The sequence below is a fragment of the Macaca mulatta genome, chromosome 12, assembly GCF_049350105.2.
Source record: "Macaca mulatta isolate MMU2019108-1 chromosome 12, T2T-MMU8v2.0, whole genome shotgun sequence".
Taxonomy (NCBI): Eukaryota; Metazoa; Chordata; class Mammalia; order Primates; family Cercopithecidae; genus Macaca; species Macaca mulatta.
Window position 1 is genome coordinate 138,268,088 of NC_133417.1, and position 19,290 is coordinate 138,287,377.

Consider the following 19,290-nt stretch of genomic DNA (forward strand, 5'->3'; position numbering starts at 1 on the left):
GGTGGGTGGAGCACGAGGTCAGGAGATAGAGACCATCCTGGCTAGCAATGTGAAACCCCGTCTCTATTAAAAATGCAAAAAATTAGCTGGGCGTCGTGGCGGGCGTCTGTAGTCCCAGCTACTCAGGAGGCGGAGGCAGGAGAACGATGTGGACCCGGGAGGCGAAGCTTGCAGTGAGCCGAGATCGTACCACTGCACTTCAGCCTGGGCGACAGAGAGAGGCTCCGTCTCAAAAAAAAAAAAAAAAAAAAAAAAATAGAGGGATATTAATAGAAGTTTGGAACACTGGTTAACAGTTGGGGAAAAATGTCAACTTAAGCCTTCATAATAAATTTCCTAAGCAAACTCCAAAGGAATTAAAGCACTAAATATTTTCTTCAAATCACAGAATATTTTGAGAAAGAATTTGGTGATTCCCACAGCTTGCTGTATGACACCGGGGAAACTGTGGGTGTTGGGAGCGGGGAGTGGAGCTGGCCAGGCATGGCTTGTCATCCCTGTTTGAATCTTCGCTGGCTGAATGCATTGGGCATGTGGGTTTCCCTTGGGGTCTCCTGTTGCTCCACTGTCTTGCAGGGATGACAAATGTAATCCGACTCTTGGTACTGATGTGAGGTTGCACACTGCTGGCACTCAGCATGTGGGAGCTGTTTTGTTTATGCATTATTATACAAATTAACACAAAAGATACTATTTCATCCACAAATATAATACATAGACATATACATATATGGATATATACACACATATAATACATACATATGTATTACATATACATATATGTATAACTACACATACATGTATAATACATATATGTATATAGTATACATATATGTGTATGTATAATACATATACATATTGTACATATGTATAATACATATACATATTGTACATATGTATAATACAGTATAATATATTGTATGTATATACACATATAATACATACACTATAATACATATATGGATATGTGTATATATCACTTATCCAACACAGCATAAATCCAAAAGAGGACAAAAGAAAGAAGAAAAGAGTGTGAGCATAAAACTGAATGGGGGATAAGGTTAAGAAATGCGTATTACAAAGACTCTAGTGTCTACTGTGGATGGGCTCAAACTTCCCTAAGCTTCCTGGCAGTCAACATGAAAAAGAGAAATGTGTCAGTGACTCACTCTACCCCATTCAGGTATAAAAACTGACCAATTCCAGCCTGGCCAACATGGCAAAACCCCGTCTTTACTAAAAATACAAAAATTCCCCGGGTGTGATAGCACACACCTGTAATTCCAGCTACTCGGGAGGCTGAGGCATGAGACTCGCTTGAACCCGGGAAGCAGAGGTTGCAATGAGCCGAGATTGTGCCACTGCACTCCAGCCTGGGTGACAGAGTGAGACTTTGTCTCAAAACAACAACAACAACAGCAACAACAACAACAACAGCAACAACAACAACGACAACAGCAACAGCAACTGACCAGTTGCTGGGAAAATGTGTTAGTGCCAAGGGCTCTTATGAGAGAGGCAGCTGCATGCAGTGATTCTCACATGTTTAAGAGCTTGTTAAATATAGTCTTCCCTCGGTATCCATGGGGAGATTGATTCCAGGACCCCCATGGATACTGAAATCTATGAATGTCCAAGTCCTTTAAGTAAAATAGTGTAGTATTTGCATATACTCGTTTACCCTTTCTTATGGTTAAAAGATTTTTTAAAATTTTAGCAGGATATGTAAAGAGCCCATATTGTACAGATTGCTGGATGTTTGCAAACTGAACCCAGATGCAGAAGGAGAACTTTACTGCCACTTCAGAAAGCGTCCTAACACCCACTCAAAGTCACTGCTCCCTGCCCCCAAGGGTGACCTCTGACTTCTAACCGTTTATGGAACTGGAATATTCTGAACGTTCTCTCTTGTGCCTGGAGTCCTTCCTCAGTGCGCCCTCCTAGCTGAGCGCTGCGTCCTCGTAGATGATTTGCTCTCAGTGCCGTGTGGCAGTGGTTCTCACTCCGGCGCTGGCCTGGGGATCACCAGGAGCCTCTGGTCCTATCTGTAGGGTGATGCTGCATTCCTAGTTCACGGTATGAGGTTCAATATGGGGTCCTCAGTGCGTGGGTTCTGCCCACTCTCACAATGAGCCTTACTGCGTGCCGCACCGTGCTAGGCCTCTGGTCTTGAGACAGACGTGGTCTCCTGGTTTGGGACCCCGAACAGCAGGCAGAAGGGAATTTTCTACATCTCCCATCTTTCCAAACCTGAGCTTGCCTCTCCTCTGGCCTCTTTCCCTTCTGGAAGCTTCCCACATCTTAGCAGTGATACTGCAGGGATTAAATGAGATTATGATGCTGGGCATCGTAGACACTCACCATGGCAGTCCTCCCAGGCTGCTGTTTTTATTATTTGCAACTAAGTGAATGATCCACTTTTTAAAATAGTTTTTACTTTTTGGTGTATAAAGAATCAACGGTTGTAAAATGTATATAATGCTCAATATAAAAATTGGATATAGAGTTAAAAAAAAATCGAGCGTCCGTCAGAGTCCTCCCCTTGTCTCTGACCCAGTAAGTGACATCGATGCTGCATTGTGTTGGGGACTGGTGGGTGGAACTGCTGAGTCCTGCCCCCTCTGCGCATGCTGGTGACAGCAGCCACTCTCAGCCAGGTGGGAGAGGAGAGGGGCACCTATTTTATTCAAGTAAAGTTCAGAAGCTGCCTCCATGGGTGACTGTGTCTCTCACATTTCCTTGCCATCAGACAGGGCATGAGCCAGAGGGAGAGAGCCGGGGACAAGGACCACGCCTTCTAGGGTGAGCGGCTCAGTGAGCCTCCGCCCTTGGCAAGCTCCCGCCTGTGGGCAAGGTCTACCACCCCAGCCAGAGGGAGAAGGGCCAGGGCTGCTGAGCTCCCAGGCCCAGCGCAAGGCAGACGCTACGTAAAAGTGGCGAACGTCATTTCCAAAGCCCAGTGGGGATATTTATGTGCAGGGGCCTGCATGACACACTGGTTCTTTGTTGAATTCTAGTAATTGAGTCATTTGCGTGTCGGGGTTGCTGTGAAGTCCTTTATTAACCCATAGTCAGGGAGATTTATAAAAAGGTTGACTAAAAATGACAAGACTAATATTGGTGTCTTAGTCTGCTAACGCTGCCATAACAAAATACTGTAGACTAGGTGGTGTAAAGAACAGAAATGTATTTTCCAACAGTTTTGGAACTGTAAGTCCAAGATCAGGTAGCCAGTATGGCCGGGCTCTGGTGAGGGCCCTATCCTGGCTTGCAGAGGCTGCCTTCTCTCTGTGTCCTAACTGGGCCTTTCACCCAGGCTAGAGGGCAGTGGTGCCATCATAGCTCACTGCAACCTCCACCACCCAGACTCAAGCGATCTTCCCACCTTGGTCTCCTGAGTAGCTGGGACTACAGGCATACACTGCCATGCTTGGTTAATTTTTTGTATTTTTTGTAGAGATGGGGTTTTGCCATGTTGCCAGGCTGATCTTGAACTCCTGGGCTCAAGCGATCCTCCTGCTTTGGTCTCCCAAAGTGCTGGGAGTACAGGTGTGAGCCACTGTGCCCAGCCTCTTCCTCTTTTCATGAGGGTAGTGATTCCCTCATGGGGCCCCACCCTCATGACCTGGTTTAAACCTAAATGCCTCCCAGAGGCCCCATCTCCAACACCATCACACTGGGGGTTAGGGCGTCAATGGCTGAATTCTAGGGGAAGACAAACATTTAGCCCATAACAACTGGAGAAGGAATGAAGGGAACACTTGGATTTCTGGTTGGGAAAGTTTCAGTTTAACCTGATTTCTCAAAACGGCGCCGTGAACCAGTGCTGTACCAGAGGCAGCCATCCTACCTTCCTGTTCCCGAGCCCCTTCCTTGGGAGCTGGATTGTCCTCAGCCCTGGAGGGGGCACCCTGAATGCCACTTCCCCCTACCCCGCTGGCCACAGCCGACCAGAGCAGAGCGGAGCTTTGGCCCAGGAGGAATCAACCCAGAGGCTGGGCAGAACTAACCGGATTCCCCCTTCCGGAGATGAGGATAGGAGTGGCGAGTGCAGCCACGGCAGGTCCCAGGCATGAGACAGACCTCTCGCTCAGGCCCAGCAGAGGAGGCAGGAGGCAACTCCTAACATCTCTCATCACCTCCAACATAAGCCCTTTGGCCTCTCCCTTCTGGAAGCTTCTCTCAGGTGTGCAGTGCTAGAAGCATCAAAAGCACCTTTGCACACCCTCATGTGAGCCTGTGAGTCTCCCCACGGGCCCCTACGTAGCGGGCAGGTGACTCAGACCTGAGGAAGGTTTCCTGAGGATGTAAGGTGAGCCCAGCAGTGGGCTGCAGGGATTCAGTCATGTAGGGGGTGCTGGGGCCTTGGTGGGGGGCAGAGAGGAGAATGGGAACAGCCAGCAAGAACGGAAGGCGAGAGGGAGGCAGAGGGTGACAAGGCCGTGTGGACCATGGGGCAGAAAGGCCAGGATTTCTATGCTGGCTCTGGAGAGTGAGTTATTTAAGAGGGAGATGTGTTTTTAAAAATGAGCAGTAGCCTGGCCAACATGGCGAAACCCCGACTCTACTAAAAATACAACAGTTAGCCAGCTGTGGTGGTGTGTGCCTGTAATCCCAGCTACTTTGGGAGGCCAAGGCAGGTGGATCACCTGAGGTCAGGAGTTTGAGACTAGCCTGGCAAGCATGGTGAAACCCTGTCTCTACTATAAATACAAAAGTGAGCCAGGTGTGGTGGCGTGCGCCTGTAATTCCAGCTACTTGGGAGGCTGAGGCAGGATAATTGCTTGAACCTGGGAGGGGGAGGTTGCACTGAACCATTGCACTCCAGCCTGGGCAACAGGGAGAGACCCTGTCACACACACACACAATATTGTAAATGTGGAAAGCAATTGATTGACGTTCGGGAAACACTAGACTGAAATGACCTGGGTGAGCCAGACACCAGAGCATGTTTCTGTTCTGAGCCAAGGCTTCCCTCCTCTCTTCATGCCAGACTGGTCCACTGTGAGTGGCAGCAACAGCATTTGTGAACTTTAAAGAAATACAGATTCTTGGGCTGTACCTAGAGGCCTGGAGGGTGGGGCCCAGGCGTCATTGTGACAAGCCCCCTGGGGGACTCTGAGAAGCCTGGACCCTTCTTACACTGACCTCAGCGAGTCTGCACATCTATGGAAAGTGGGTGCAGAGTGTGTGTTTGTTCAGGTCCAGGGGGAGGGTGCACGCCTTTCACCGAATCCCAAGAGGGTCTCGGCTCCCTAAGGTTCCTGCAGTCCTGTTTAACTGACACATGATCGCCCATGCCCAGGAATCCATGTGTGTTAATCGTGAATAACCCAAACCCTCCCGGGAGGTGGCAGAGCATTCCTGGTGCAAACAAGACAGCTCTGGCGAGTGTTTGAGGCCTCCCCAACCCGAGGAAGGCCTCTGGGACTGCCTGGTGGCTGCCCCAGGTGAGGCTGCCCAGCCTCCATGCCACTGGCCTCTGCTCCCAGACCTATAGCAGCATGGGGCGCTCTTTCCCCCGAGGTCGATCCCAGCCTGTTTCTGATCCTTCCTGAATTCTCCGTTTCCCTCTCTTGGCTTTTCTCTTCAAACGTCTCCTGACTGGCTTCTGGTGATGGTTTGCAGCTTAGACGGACCCTCGGCTGTCCGCGTGGAGCAGCCCTGCCTGCACCTTCCCCTTCCCCCTCCTTGCTAATATCCTCTAAGGCTCTTTCCTGGAGAACTCAGCCCCATTTGTTCCTCGGCTGGCCTGAGAAGCCACTCTACACACTCACCACCCTGCCCTCCCACCCCCACTGCAGCCCATGGAGACGTCTGTTCATCCATCGGCTCCTTTCTCTTCTAGCAAATGTTCACTGAACATCCACCTGCCTGGGGCCAGGCCCTGGGGAAACAAAGACTCGAAGGCCCAGCCCAACAGGCCAGATGGTCACAATACAACATAAAAGTGCCAAGCTGAGGCCATCCAGGAGGCCCCCTGAGTCCCAGCCATTGGGATCCCAGATGTTCCAGAACTTGGCACACACTGCAGATATTCAAATCACATGTACCCAATATTGGTGCTTGTGCCCCCAGCCCTAGCTTGTTGCTCCAACTTGGCTCTTGTTGTGTGGCCCCTGAATTGCCCTTTTAACCAACAGACCCAGCATTTAATGCATGCTGGAGTTTTCTGACCTTGCCTGGGTGAGGGCAGACAGGTGTCACAGTGATTCAGTCACTGTGCAAGACGGGCTAGCAAGCCGACTTCATTTCTGCAGCAAGCACCCCCTTGCTCTCTGCCACAATCATGTCATAACTTCTCCAGGACCCCCAGCCTCCCACCTCGCCTGCCTCTCTGTCCTTGTACCCAAGGTCCTTGAGAAAGCTGGAGGCTGGAGAGAGGAATTTTCCAGCAGCCCCTGACCCTGCAGCCCTGCAGGCGCCCGCCCGGCTTCTCCCACCCCTTCCCTTCTTCTGGGGACTCCTCCCTCTGCTCTGCTTCCCAATGACCCCTCCCATGCTCCCCGCTTTCCACCTGCACCTGCGCACCTGAGTGTGTCATTGGGACAGCTACAGCCCTCTCACGGCCTCCTCCAGCCCTTCTCCAACCCCTGGTCACATCAGGAGCACTTCTTGGCCTTAACTCCAGGCTGATCTGGGCTAGGAGCTGCTCTTCAGCCCCTGGAATCTGCACTGCCCTCCAGGGTCCTCTTCCTGTCTAGATTCTAGTGTGGGGTGCTTGTCAAGGCCATCAGGGCAGAAAGATGAGGTGACTGCTGGGAACCCCAGAAAACACCCAAACCTGGTCCTTTGTGGAAAAACACATGGTGCGTCCTGTCACACCCACGCTCACAACACTCCTTAAGGCGTTTAGGAAGCAGCGCAAAAAGCCTTCCCTTCCCTTACTGGCCCCTGCCTTCCCTTCCCCTTCCTCCTGCTCCCTCTCCCCTCACCCCCCATCGCTGAGGATCAGGCTGGGATTTGCCTCAGTTTCCCTTCCTCATCCTGCTGGGGGCCTTTCTTCGGGGCTGCATGGGCGTTTGGTTGAGGCAAAGGCTTTCTCCTGGCCCCTTCCCCCAGTCCTGGAGTCACTGGTTCAATGATTTTGACTGAGCTGCGTGCTGGGTGCTGGGCTGTCAGCTGTCACCCATGAATGTGCCTAGGGTGCCGCTGACAGCTGCCTCCAACCTCCAGAGCCCAGACCCTCACTCTGAGTCCCATCCCAGAGGCTCTGCCTCCCCCACACCTGCTCCCAGGACTGGGGTGGCCACCACGTGCCCCTTTCACATGGGGTCTCTCTAGCCTGGTCACTTTCTTCCAGCCTGTCCCCGCTCCCTTCCCCCACACAAGTGGATGAATCCTCTCCAGGCAGAACAGAGCCCGTTGGGGAAGCAGGTTCAGGCCTGCTCCAGGTGGAAGGATGTCCAGGACTGCTCACCACGGCAGGGGTGACTAAAACAAGGACCATCTCAGGGTCAGGGCACTTGGACCTCTGACCCACAGGTGCAGGCAGTTTGTGACAGGTGGCAAGTGCACCCCTTCTCATTTGCAACCCATTCAGGGGTCTGGGAAGGACTTGATCAGTGTCTCTCATTTTAAAGATGAAGCAGAGCCTCCACCAGTGCACCTGCTCAGACTCACACAGATAAGGCACAGCTTGCCCCCTGGGTTCCCAAGGACATGACTGCTCATAAAAACTTCCTCCCTACCCAGACATGTATACATGGCTGGTGGGAGTGTAAATTAGCACAACCTCTATGGAAAACAATTGAGGATTTCTCAAAGGACCTAAAATAGAACTACCATTTGATCCAGTAATCCCACTACTGGATATCTACCCAAAGGAAAAGAAATCATCGTATCAGAAAGAACCTGCACTTGCATGTTCCTCACAGCACTATTCACAATAACAAAGATGTGGAATCAACCTGTGTCCATCCATGGATGACTGGATACAGAAAATGGGGTCTGGCTGGGTGTGGTGCCTCACACCTGTAATCCCAGCACTTTGGGAAGCTGAGGCGGGTGGGTGGATCACGAGGTTAGGAGATTGAGACCATCCTGGCTAACACGGTGAAACCCTGTCTATACTAAAAATACAAAAAATTAGCCGGGCATGGTGATGGGCACCTGTAGTCCCAGCTACTCGGGAGGCTGAGGCAGGAGAATGGTGTGAACCCAGGAGGCGGAGCTTGCATTGAGCCGAGATAACGCCACTGCACTCCAGCCTAGGTGACAGAGCGAGACTCCATCTCAATAAATAAATAAATAAATAATATAAAAAAGAAAATGTGGTCTATAGACACAATGGAATACTATGCAGCCATAAAAAGAGTGAAATAATGTCTTTTGCAGCAACATGGGTGGAACTGGAAGCCATTATCTTAAGTGAAATAACTCAGAAACAGAAAGTCAAATACTGTACGTTATTCTTATAAGTGGGAGCTAAATAACGTGTACACATGGATGTCGAGTATGGACTGACAGACATTGAGGACTCCGAAGGGTGGGTGGCTGGGAGCGGGGTGAGGAGTGAGAAATTGCTTAATGGACATAATGTACAAAATTTGGGTGATGGTTACACCAAAAGCCCAGACTTTGCCACTGTGCCATATTCATGCAATGAAACTGCACTCGTACCCCCTATATTTATACCAAAAAAAAAAAAAAAAAAAAAAAGACTTTCTTCCTAGTGTGAATGGCAGATCAGATACACACGGACCACCTTTCTCTTCTCCTTCATCATGACAGACATTGCTAATCTATCACAGCACACTTTCCCTTCCAACATAAGATTGGATCTCGTTGTCCTCAGCAAATTCTGCAGGCAGCCATTAGCGTGAATCAGCACCAATACATGGATGCCCCCAATGTGCCATTTCTGGGATATTGACTGGCAAGTTCCCAGTCTGAGCAGCTATGGGGCTCTGAGTGCCCCATGGTTACAATCCGGAGGGCTGGAGCTGGCAGGGCCGCCCCTCAGATGTGTTCCCACATGGAGAGTGCAGTGGGGGAGCAGTGCCCTCGGGGCTGTCTCTACAACCCCAAAACACAGGCCCTGAGCACCAGCAGGAAGCAGCCACCCTATCAAACACTTCTGCCCAGATTCTCAGCTGGGAAGGTGAGGCTTTCCTGACCCGCAGGACCACTGCTTCCAGCGTGGATGCCCGTGAGCTTACAGGCCACTTTCTGGGGCAAAAAGTTCAGCATCTTGAGATGGTGAGATTATCCCAGACTATCCAGGTGGATGCAGTATATTCACAAGGCTCCTTATAAGAGGAAGGCAGAAGAGTCAGAGAGAGGTCTGAAGATGCTATGCTGCTGGATTTGAGGATGGAGGAAGAGGCCACAAGCCAAGGAGTACGGGCAGCCTCTGGAGGCTGGAAAAAGCAAGAAACAGATCCTCTCCCAGAGCCTTCAGAAGGAAACAGTCCTGCCAGCACCATAGGTTCAGCCCAGTGAGAGCCATGTTGGGCTTCTTGTCTTCTAGAGTTGTAAGATTTGCATTATTTTTTGTGTTGTTTTGTTTTGGTTTTTTGAGACAGAGTCTTGCTCTGTTGCCCAGGCTGGAGTGCAGTGGCACGATCTCAGCTCACTGCAACCTCTGCCTCCTGGGTTCAAGTGATTCTCCTGCCTCAGCCTCCCAAGTAGCTGGAATTACAGGTGCTCACCACCACATCTGGCTAATTTTTGTATTTTTTGTAGTGACGGGGTTTTGCAGTGTTGGTCAGGCTGGTCTCTAACTGGTGACCTCAAGTGATCCACCCACCTTGACCTCCCAAAATCTGGGATTACAGGCGTGAGCCGCTGTGCCTGGCCTGCATTGTTTTAAGCCACGGTTTGTGGTAATTTGTGACAGCAGCAATTGAAAGCTAACACACCCTTCTTACTGATGGAGCTCTAGCTCTGTGGGGTTCACCATTATTGCGTTCCCCAAAACTCTTTCCACACCAGCATTTACCAAGCCAGTTTTTGAAAAAATTGGAGCATCAGGGTTTTGCTGGAAAAAAATGCCTTCACTTCTCAAGCAATATTATTCACTGGAGGGAAGTCATCATTGGGTCTAATGTGCTGGCACCTCAAGGGAGATTTGGGGGCTGTAGAGGCTTCTGGGCTGATGACAGGTAAGCTTGAATGGCATCATCAAAAGAAGGAGTCACCTCCAACTTAGCCAAGCACAGAGCACGTGGAGCCGGTTTGGTGAAATCTTCCCAGACAGCCAATTCTCTTTATATTTGAGGGTTCTTGTGTACACATTCCTGTTTAGTGCTCAATCCTCTAACTATGTGCACTGATAAATTCACAGATAAGTGCTGCTGAAAGTTAACTTTTGCATTGGAAAAAGTGATCCATTTTCTTTCTCATGGCATATCAGGATAATAATAGCTATAATTTTGCAAGGGCCAAGAGCGTTCTATGCACCATCTCATTGAACACTCATGGCGATCCTGCATGATCTTTACTGTCCTTGTCCTATTTCTTTCACTTTTACAGAGGAGGACAGGGAGCATGGTGAGTCAGAGAGGTTAACCGGCTCATCCTAGGTCACACAGCTAGCAGGTGATGGAGGCAGGATTCAAACCCAGGCAGCCCAGCTCCAGCAAAGTGCTTAAGAGCATGATTTCTAAACTGTTTCTCACCACCTTTAATTTAAAACACGTTGGGCCAGGTGTGGTAGCTCACACTTGTAATCCCAGCACTTTAGGGCCTGAGGTGGGCTGATCACTTGAGCCCAGGAGTTCGAGACCAGCCTGGTCAACAAGATGAAACCCCATTTCTACAAAAAATATAAAAATTAGCCGGGCCTGATGGCACACATCTGTGGTCTCAGCTACTTGGAGGTGACTCCTTCTTTTGATGATGCCATTCAAACTTACCTGTCATCAGCGCAGAAGCCTCTACAGCCTCCAAATCTCCCAGAGAACTTGGAGCGGGAGCAAAGGTAGATAATGGCCCAGCCTAGGTTTCTAGGAAGAATCCCTTGGCCCGCCAGGTAGCCGCCAGGTAACTCTGTGTCTGAGCCCTGCTCAGGCTGGTCATGGGTCTCCAGTGGGGACAGCTCACAGGGAAGAGCAGCGCAAACTGGTACCTAGTGAAGGCTGAGAAAGGGAGGAGGATGCACATCGGGGGCTTTAACCTGGCAGGACCCCAGCACTGCTCACATGAGAAGATGCTGGCTGTCTATGCATGCTACTTAATTTTGGCAATTTCTGTGACATTTCTCCAATGAATACACAAATCAGCTGTAATAATGTTTTCCCAAACACAGCTTAGATGAGCCTGTTGATTTTAGATTGAGCATCCAAATGGCTTCGTTATGACCCTGAGCTCCATTTCTTACCCTCGACTTGGAACCCAAGGTGGCCAGTGGCGAATGACTCTGCTCTTGATTTAGGAATGGTTCCAAAGAGGCCAGAAAACTGTAGAAAGTTGCAAGTGACTGCTCTGATATCTCAGGCACTAGGAAAAGTTGTCCAGGTGCCAGATGCCCTTTTCAATCCAGAAACAACTTTAAAATCATTTTAAAGTCCAAAGCTAATTTCCTAAAAAGGAACTTGGCAGAAAGGAAGGCTTTCCTCCAACGCTCAAGAATCCACCGAGGCATGTTTTTCTCACTCCAATGAGAGCAAAACTATCTTGATCTTTGTCCTCACTCTCATGAGCAGATTTTTGACTTGAGAGCATCTTGAAAACTAAAGCCCATATGCGAGGGTTCTAAAAACTTCAAATACTTGGAAAATTTTCAGCCCGTTGGTGGGATTTAATGGGAATCTATTCTGGCTCAGCAATGCTGAGTATATCGGCTGAGAGTAGGAAATTGAGTTTTCTTAATCTGCTTATGTGGGTTGTGGTAAAGGGTGTGGAGGCAGCTTCGGGGGCCTGAAGTGATGGTGGAGAGCTTGGGAGAGGAGCAGGGAGCTTTGCCATCTTTTCACTTTGGGCCCAGAGAGCAACTGCACCCACCAATTGCTTGTTGACCGGCTGCATGAGGTACTCTCCAGGGATCTGGCCTTCATGGAGTTCACTGTCATGTAGCCTGAAAGACCGATACAAGCAGGTCGCACTAACTTGTACATCAGATAGAGCAACATTCCCCAAGTCAGTACCTTGGGACTGAACCTGGCCACTTTGGGGTGGGACCTAGGGGTCAAGGGCCTGAGGCCCAGCTTGCCTTCCTTATCCCCTGTTGCTGCCCCTGGGGTTCCCAAGGTTCTCTTGTCCCTTGAAAGGCACTGTTCAAGTTGCTTGCCGTTCTGGAGAGCTTATATTTTGAAGGATTTGTCTCTGGTAGGAAACATACTCATTAAATAATAATGAATTGGGCCGGGCGCGGTGGCTCAAGCCTGTAATCCCAGCACTTTGGGAGGCTGAGACGGGCGGATCACGAGGTCAGGAGATCGAGACCATCGTGGCTAACACGGTGAAACCCGTCTCTACTAAAAAATACAAAAAATTAGCCGGGCGAGGTGGTGGGCGCCTGTAGTCCCAGCTACTCGGGAGGCTGAGGCAGGAGAATGGCGTGAACCCGGAAGGCAGAGCTTGCAGTGAGCTGAGATCCGGCCACTGCACTCCAGCCTGGGCGACAGAGCAAGACTCTGTCTCAAAAAAAAAAAAAAAAAAAAATAATGAATTGGCACCTCTGTTTCTTTTTAGTTTTTCAATAGATATTTCTGTTTCCTTTTTTAAAAAAACTTTACCATCTGCATCTTTTTTTTTTTTTTTTTTTTTTTTTTTTTTTTTTTGAGATAGAGTCTCACTCTGTGGCCCAGCTTGGTGCAGTGGTTTGATCTCGGCTCACTGCAACCTCCGCCTCCTCGGTTAGAGCAGTTCTCCTGCCTCAGCCTCCCGTGTAGCTGGGATTACAGGTGCCACCATGCCTAGTTAATTTTTGTATGTTTAGTAGAGACGGGGTTTTGCCATGTTGGCCAGACTGGTCTTGAACTCCTGGTCTCAAGTGATCTGCCCTCCTTGGCCTCCCAAAATGCTAGGATGACAGGTATAAGCCACCACACCCAGTCCAGCTTCATCATTTTTAAGTGTGCAGTTCAGTGATAATAAGTATCTTTATATCCTTTATCACTCCTTCATCCCTGCATTCCTGCTCCACTTGCTGGCCTCCAGTAACCACCAATCTACTCTCTGTCATCATGACACCCACTTCACATTTTTAGCTCCCACATATGAGTGAGAACACGAGATATTTGTCTTTTGATGTTTGGTTTATCTCATTTGACATAATGGCCTCTACTTCTATCCATGTTGCTGCCAAAAGGTCCTTTTTATTTATTTACTTTTAGAGATGGGGGTCTTGCTACTTTGCCCAGGCTGGATCTGAATTTGTGATCCTCCCACCTCAGCCTCCAGAGTAGCTGGGACTACAGGACACACCACTGCACCCAGTTCATATACCCATTTTAAAACTCATTGGCAACTTAGTGCCAGGTGCAGTGGCTCACCCTTCTAATCCCAGCACTTTGGGAGGCTGAGGTGGGAGGACTGCTGGAGCGTAAGAGTTTGGGATGAGCCTGGGCAAGATGGTGAGACCACATCTCTACAGAAAAAAAAAAAGTAAAACTCCTGGATGATTGGCAATCAGAGCTTCTAGTTGTGGGAGACATGGTACTGGTGCATGAAGCTGCAGCCCAAAGTGAAGGCAACTGAGGCACAGCCAGCAGGTGCAGGGTGCAGAAATGAGGGATGAATTTCCCGTGGGACATGTTGGCCACCCAGACCCTCACTCTCATCTCTGTGGACTTCTGGGGTCCTGGCATCTTGGGTTGGGCCATCCCCTCCACCTTCCCTCTGCTCCACCTGTCCTGTCTCTCTCTCTTTTTTTTTTTTTTGAGTTAGAGTCTTGCTCTTGTCGCCTAGCCTGTAGTGCAATGGCATGATCTTGGCTCACTGCAACCTCTGCCTCCCGGGTTCAAGTGATTCTCCTGCCTCAGCCTCCCGAGTACTTGGGATTACAGGGGCCCACCTCCACGCCAATTTTTGTATTTTTAGCACAGATGGAGTTTCACTATGTTGACCAGACTGGTCTTGAACTCCTGACCTCAGAAAATCCACCTGCCTCAGCCTCCCAAAGTGCTGGGATTACAGGTGTGAGCCAGCATGCCTGGCCGGCATCTTTTAAACAGATCTCATGCCTGTCTTGTCTCTGCCTCCACTGGGCCCGCACCTCACCTGCAGGATTTCCTCCCTCTTGCTAAAACCCTGCGGTTTCTTCACCTGGAATGTGCTATCTGTGAATGTATGCTATTTAAAGAACTTGCAGCATTCAATTCGAGCGAGTGTGAAAAAAATTACTACCTTATTTTCAAGGTACAGAGTCTTGCTTTATAATACATCAAACCACACCCCCAGTTCTTCTCCCTCTCCTGGAAAATCATTAATAAGGGATGGAAGATTGTTGAATGATGCCCAGCTCAGAGGCCACCTCCTCCATGCAGGCCTTGATGATCATCCATCCCTTTGACGGTGCCCATCTTCCTCATTTGAACATGTGATTTTTTTTTCCTTGTCCACAGGCAAAGTGAATTGAGACAGAAAGATTGAGAGATGGCCTCACCCAGGCTCCCAGGTCCTTAATCAACCACCTGAGCTAGTTTCCCAAAAGCAGCCCACAGAGGGAGCTCCAGCAAACGGCCCCTCCTCCGTGCTCAGACCCTGTGTGGTCTCCCAGGGCGCTGGCCTCTAGGACGGCTGCCAAGCAAAGGGAGGAGGAGTAAGGCTGAAGGCCTCAGCCTCCTGGGGTGGGTCCTGCAGTCTGGAGGCAGAATTGCACCCCCTGGTCCGACCTCTCCCAAGGTGGGGAGACGTGGTCCCAGGCCAAGGGAAGGAATTTTTCCCGAGGCCCAGCAGCCTCCTGAAGACGCCATCGTGGTGGCAGAGGGGCTTAGGGGCGGGGATAAGGGGGGTCTGAAAAGAGGCAGTCCATCCAGGCTCAGAGATGGAACCCCGTGCTTAGCCGGGCCATGGCACCTCTCAGCCTCAGGATCCTATCACCGTTGTTGGGGTGAGAGGGGTGTTGTGCTCATTTCATGGAGCGGGGCTTCGAGCCTGGACTCAGGGGTGTGGGACACAGCATTGCTTCATCTCCACTAGCCTGAGGGCCACCATTTTCCCATCTGTGTCCCCAGCCCCACTTCAAAGCCTCACACATACATGGTGCACCGCAATTATCTGTGAAGGAATAAAGGAATTTTTGTCATTGGGGTCATGCTGGGGGGTGAGTTCAGAGCATCAGAGCTGACTGCTTACTCGGGAGGCAATGGGCCCATGCAGATGGGGAAGGGACATCATCTTGGGAGATGGGATGTCTGACTTGGTGCTGGTGTCTTCTGTGCCCCGGGAGAGCCAGCAGGCTTGGGTGGTTAGATTTGGTCTCCTCTGAGAGGCTCTGGGTGGCCCCACAACTTATGGGCTATTTTGTTACTGGTACAAGCTTCGGGTCTCCCACAGCCAAGAGAAGTTCTTAAAGCAATGAAAAAAAAAAAAAAAAGGAACAGAGACAGTCTAGCCAGATTGCCCAGGTTGGAATGCAGTGACATGATCATAGCTCACTGCAGTCTTGAACTTCTGGGCTCAAGCGGCCCTCCTGCCTCTGCCTCCTGAGTGGCTGAGGCTATAGGCATGCATCAGCTCTTCTTAAAGCAATTTATCTTCCCCGTCTCCAGCCTCATTTGTGTCCCCAGCCCTACTGGGGCAGAAAGCTGTGGAACGTTACTCACACGGTCATTGGTATCAACCCCTGGCTTTCCTGTGGGGATCCCTCCCTGGGAGGGGTTCCATGACAATTTGGGTTCCAGAAAGGGATGTGGGAGGAGAGTGTGGTGGAGGGAGGTGGTCTGTGGTCTCCCTTCATGGACCAGAAGCTTGACCCCTAAAGGGACCCTGGCTTCTGCTTCCTCAAAGCTAAGCAGTGCCAAGGGGCATCCTGAGACACAAGCAAAGGGGAAGCCTAAGTGGAAAAAGAGAGAAAGAGGGGTGGGGGGTGGGGGGGGGAGAGAGAGAGAGAGAGAGAAGGGGCGGGGAGGACAAAGACACATGGCAAGTGTTCCAGCCAGAGCATTCCCACCAGTGGCCTTATTGCATTAAGGATTTTCCCAAAAAGCAGAAATACATTGATAATCAATGGAACATAGCTAGCAGAGCTGTCACAAGCACAGGAATCACAAGTCCCACTTCTATGCAGCCAGAGACTGTGTGACTGTCCCAAATTTTAAATCAAGATAGACAATAAGAACCTACCACCTTCACATCCAAGAAAACTGTGTCCCCACACATTTCAGTCACACTGTGCTGTGGCTTGAGGCCAGCCAGGTGCACAGATCGGGAAGGTTCTGAGGGGTAGGGCCTTCTGTCTTTCTGAAAGGGGCCCCTGAGCAGGAGGGGGCAGTGCTGGGGGAGCTAAAGCGCAGTGGGCTGTCACTTCACGGCTATGACTTCTGTCTCCCAAGTGCACTTCCTGACCCTGAGATTTGAGCCATGGCCCACAGGAATCAGGGCACTTCCGTTTACATATACGCTTATTATCAGGACTGGCGTCGGGGGTGTGGGGCCTGTGCAGTCACAGGGCCCTGTTCTTAGAAGGTGCCCTGGCTTGCTTTAATGCTGTTGTCCTTTTGAAAGTCTTACTATTTTAACAAGGGCCCTGAATTTTTATATTGCATGGGGCCCTGCATTTTTATATTGCATAGGGCCCTGCAATTATGCAGCCATTCCTGTTTTTGATCTCACTTGCCCCACAGCCATAATGGAAGAGGGCCGGGAAGGAGTCCTTACCCTGATTCCCAGATGGTGAAACGGAGCGCCAGGAGGGGCAGTGCTAAAGCCGAGACCAGACAGGATCCCTCGGGTGAAATCTGGGGCTGCTGTTTCTCTTGGAGGCTCCTCTCAATGAACGAATGGGTGGCGATCTCCTCTCCTAACTGTCCTAGCAGTAACCTCTGTTCCATCTCCTGTTTTATCTCATTTTATTTTTTAAAAAAATACCAAAACCATTCTCTCACCTGCCAGTGAGGAGCTCACAGCGGTTGGGCTTCCTCAGAGGGTGTTCCTCTTTCGTCCCCTGTCGTGTCCAGGCACCTGCGAGCAGGCTGGTGTGTCCCCGGCTAAATCCACAGGCGCTCCATTCTGTCCCAGACAGCCCACAGTCAAAAACTTTGTCCTTTCCTGGAAAAGCCTCACTGGGAAGCATTTCTGACCTTCAGACCTGCCTCGGCCCATAGCTGGCCACGAGCCCGTAACAATCACTTCCCGGCTGGGTGTTTACCTTCCTGGGCCCCATGGGCTGAGCCAGGGTGGCAGCCACACACCTGACACAAAAGTGGTGCAGGAGGGAAGGGCTATCTGAGGGGAAGGCTGGGCATGGCTGGAATACCCGCCGCCCATCCAGAGCTAGGTAATTCTGATTGTCACACCAAGAAGGGCCCGTGGCACACCTGGCCCACCAACCTCAAGCGTTGGCCAGGCCAGCTGCACAGCCCTCAAATCTGAGATTTGGGAAAGGCTTTGGGGTCCGCCAGGGTTCTAGTCATTTCCTGCCATGGCCATCTGGCCTTAACTTGATCACTTCCAGGCATGGAACACTCACTGCTTTGTAAGACTTCTTGCTCCATTATTATTATTATTACTGCTAATAGCTTCCTTTTATTCAGTGCTTACTACATGACAGGCCCTGAGCTAAGTACATTACATAATCTCTTATGTAATCCTTGCGTTGTCACTATGACCAGAGAATTATGCCTATTTTAAAGATGCAGAAACAGAGGCTCAAGAAATTGATCATCTTGCTCAAAGCCCCACAGCTAGTAAGCTAGGGATCCAGGATTCAAACCCAAGCCAACTAGTATCAAAACCACTACCATCATTTGCCAAGTTTAATTGCTACAATGTCCATCTTTATATACAACTCAAATCAGCATTTGTTTTAGCTATCTGTTCTGGTAACAAATTAACTCAAAGTGTGTGGCTTGAAACAACACTCATTTGTTTTTTTTTTTTTTTTTTTTTTTTGAGACTGAGTCTGGCTCTGTCGCCCAGGCTGGAGTGCAGTGGCTGGATCTCAGCTCACTGCAAGCTCTGCCTCCCGGGTTTACGCCATTCTCCTGCCTCAGCCTCCCAAGTAGCTGGGACCACAGGCGCCCACCACCTCGCCCGGCTAGTTTTTTGTATTTTTTAGTAGAGACGGGGTTTCACCATGTTAGCCAGGATGGTCTCGATCTCCTGACCTTGTGATCCGCCCGTCTCAGCCTCCCAAAGTGCTGGGATTACAGGCTTGAGCCACCGCGCCCGGCTACAACACTCATTTGTAATTTCAGTTTCTGTGGCTAGAAGTCTGGGCACTGCTTGGCTGGGTTCTCTGCTCAGGGTTTCTCACAGGTTGCCATCCAACTGTTGGAGGGCCTGAGGTCTCATCTCATGGCTCCACTAGCGGGGATCCACTTCCAAGCTGCTGGTGTTGACAGGATTCAGTTCCTTAAGGCGGTAGGATGAAGGTCTCAGTCCCTCTCAGCTGTCAGCTGTGGCTGACATCCACCCATCCATCCACCCATCCATCTACCCAGAGAGGGCTATGGAGAGAGTCTGGGAAGAGGGAGGTCAGTCTTTTGTAATATACTTAAGTGTGTGATATTCCATCACTTCTGGCATATTCTACTCATTAGAAGGAGATCATCAGGCTGTTAGAAGGAAGTCACCAGGCACAGCCTGCACTCAAAGGTAGGGGATGACACAGGGCACAATACCAGGGGTGGGGATCCCTGAGGGTCATCTTTGAAAGTTCCCACAACCATCTGATTGCCACAAAACATGGGTTTCATTTTGTCCCTGAAAGCCAGACTGAAGTAGTCTCTCATCCATTCTCTCACCCATCCACCCACCCACCCATCCATCCATCCATTCATCATCCACCCATCCACCCATCCATCCATCATCCACCCATCCATCCATCATCCACCCATCCATCCACCCATCCATCCATCCATCCATCCATCCCTCCATCCATCCATCCATCCACCATCTACCCATCCATCCATCCATTCATCATCCACCCATCCACCCATCCATCCATCCATCCACCCACCCATCCATCCATCATCCACCCATCCATCCATCCATCCACCATCTACCCATCCATCCATCCATTCATCATCCACCCATCCACCCATCCATCCATCCATCCACCCACCCATCCATCCATCATCCACCCATCCATCCACCCATCCACCCATCCATCCATCCATCCACCCATCCATCCATCCACCCATCCATCCACCCAACCATCTACTCATCCATTCATCCACC

General features: G+C 50.3%; 1 protein-coding gene across 4 annotated transcripts in view; it reads right to left on the reverse strand.

Moving 5' to 3' along the window:
• Positions 1-17,325, reverse strand: part of NGEF (neuronal guanine nucleotide exchange factor) — a 135,419-nt gene extending 118,094 nt beyond the window's left edge. The window contains exon 1 of one of the 4 annotated variants that reach the window (XM_001114604.5): positions 16,995-17,325. The gene's annotated coding sequence lies outside the window, so the exon portion shown is untranslated. The remainder of the gene's footprint in view (positions 1-16,994) is intronic. The other 3 variants (XM_077957918.1, XM_077957919.1, XM_077957920.1) reach the window with 3 other exon arrangements.
• Positions 17,326-19,290: the final 1,965 nt, after the last annotated feature.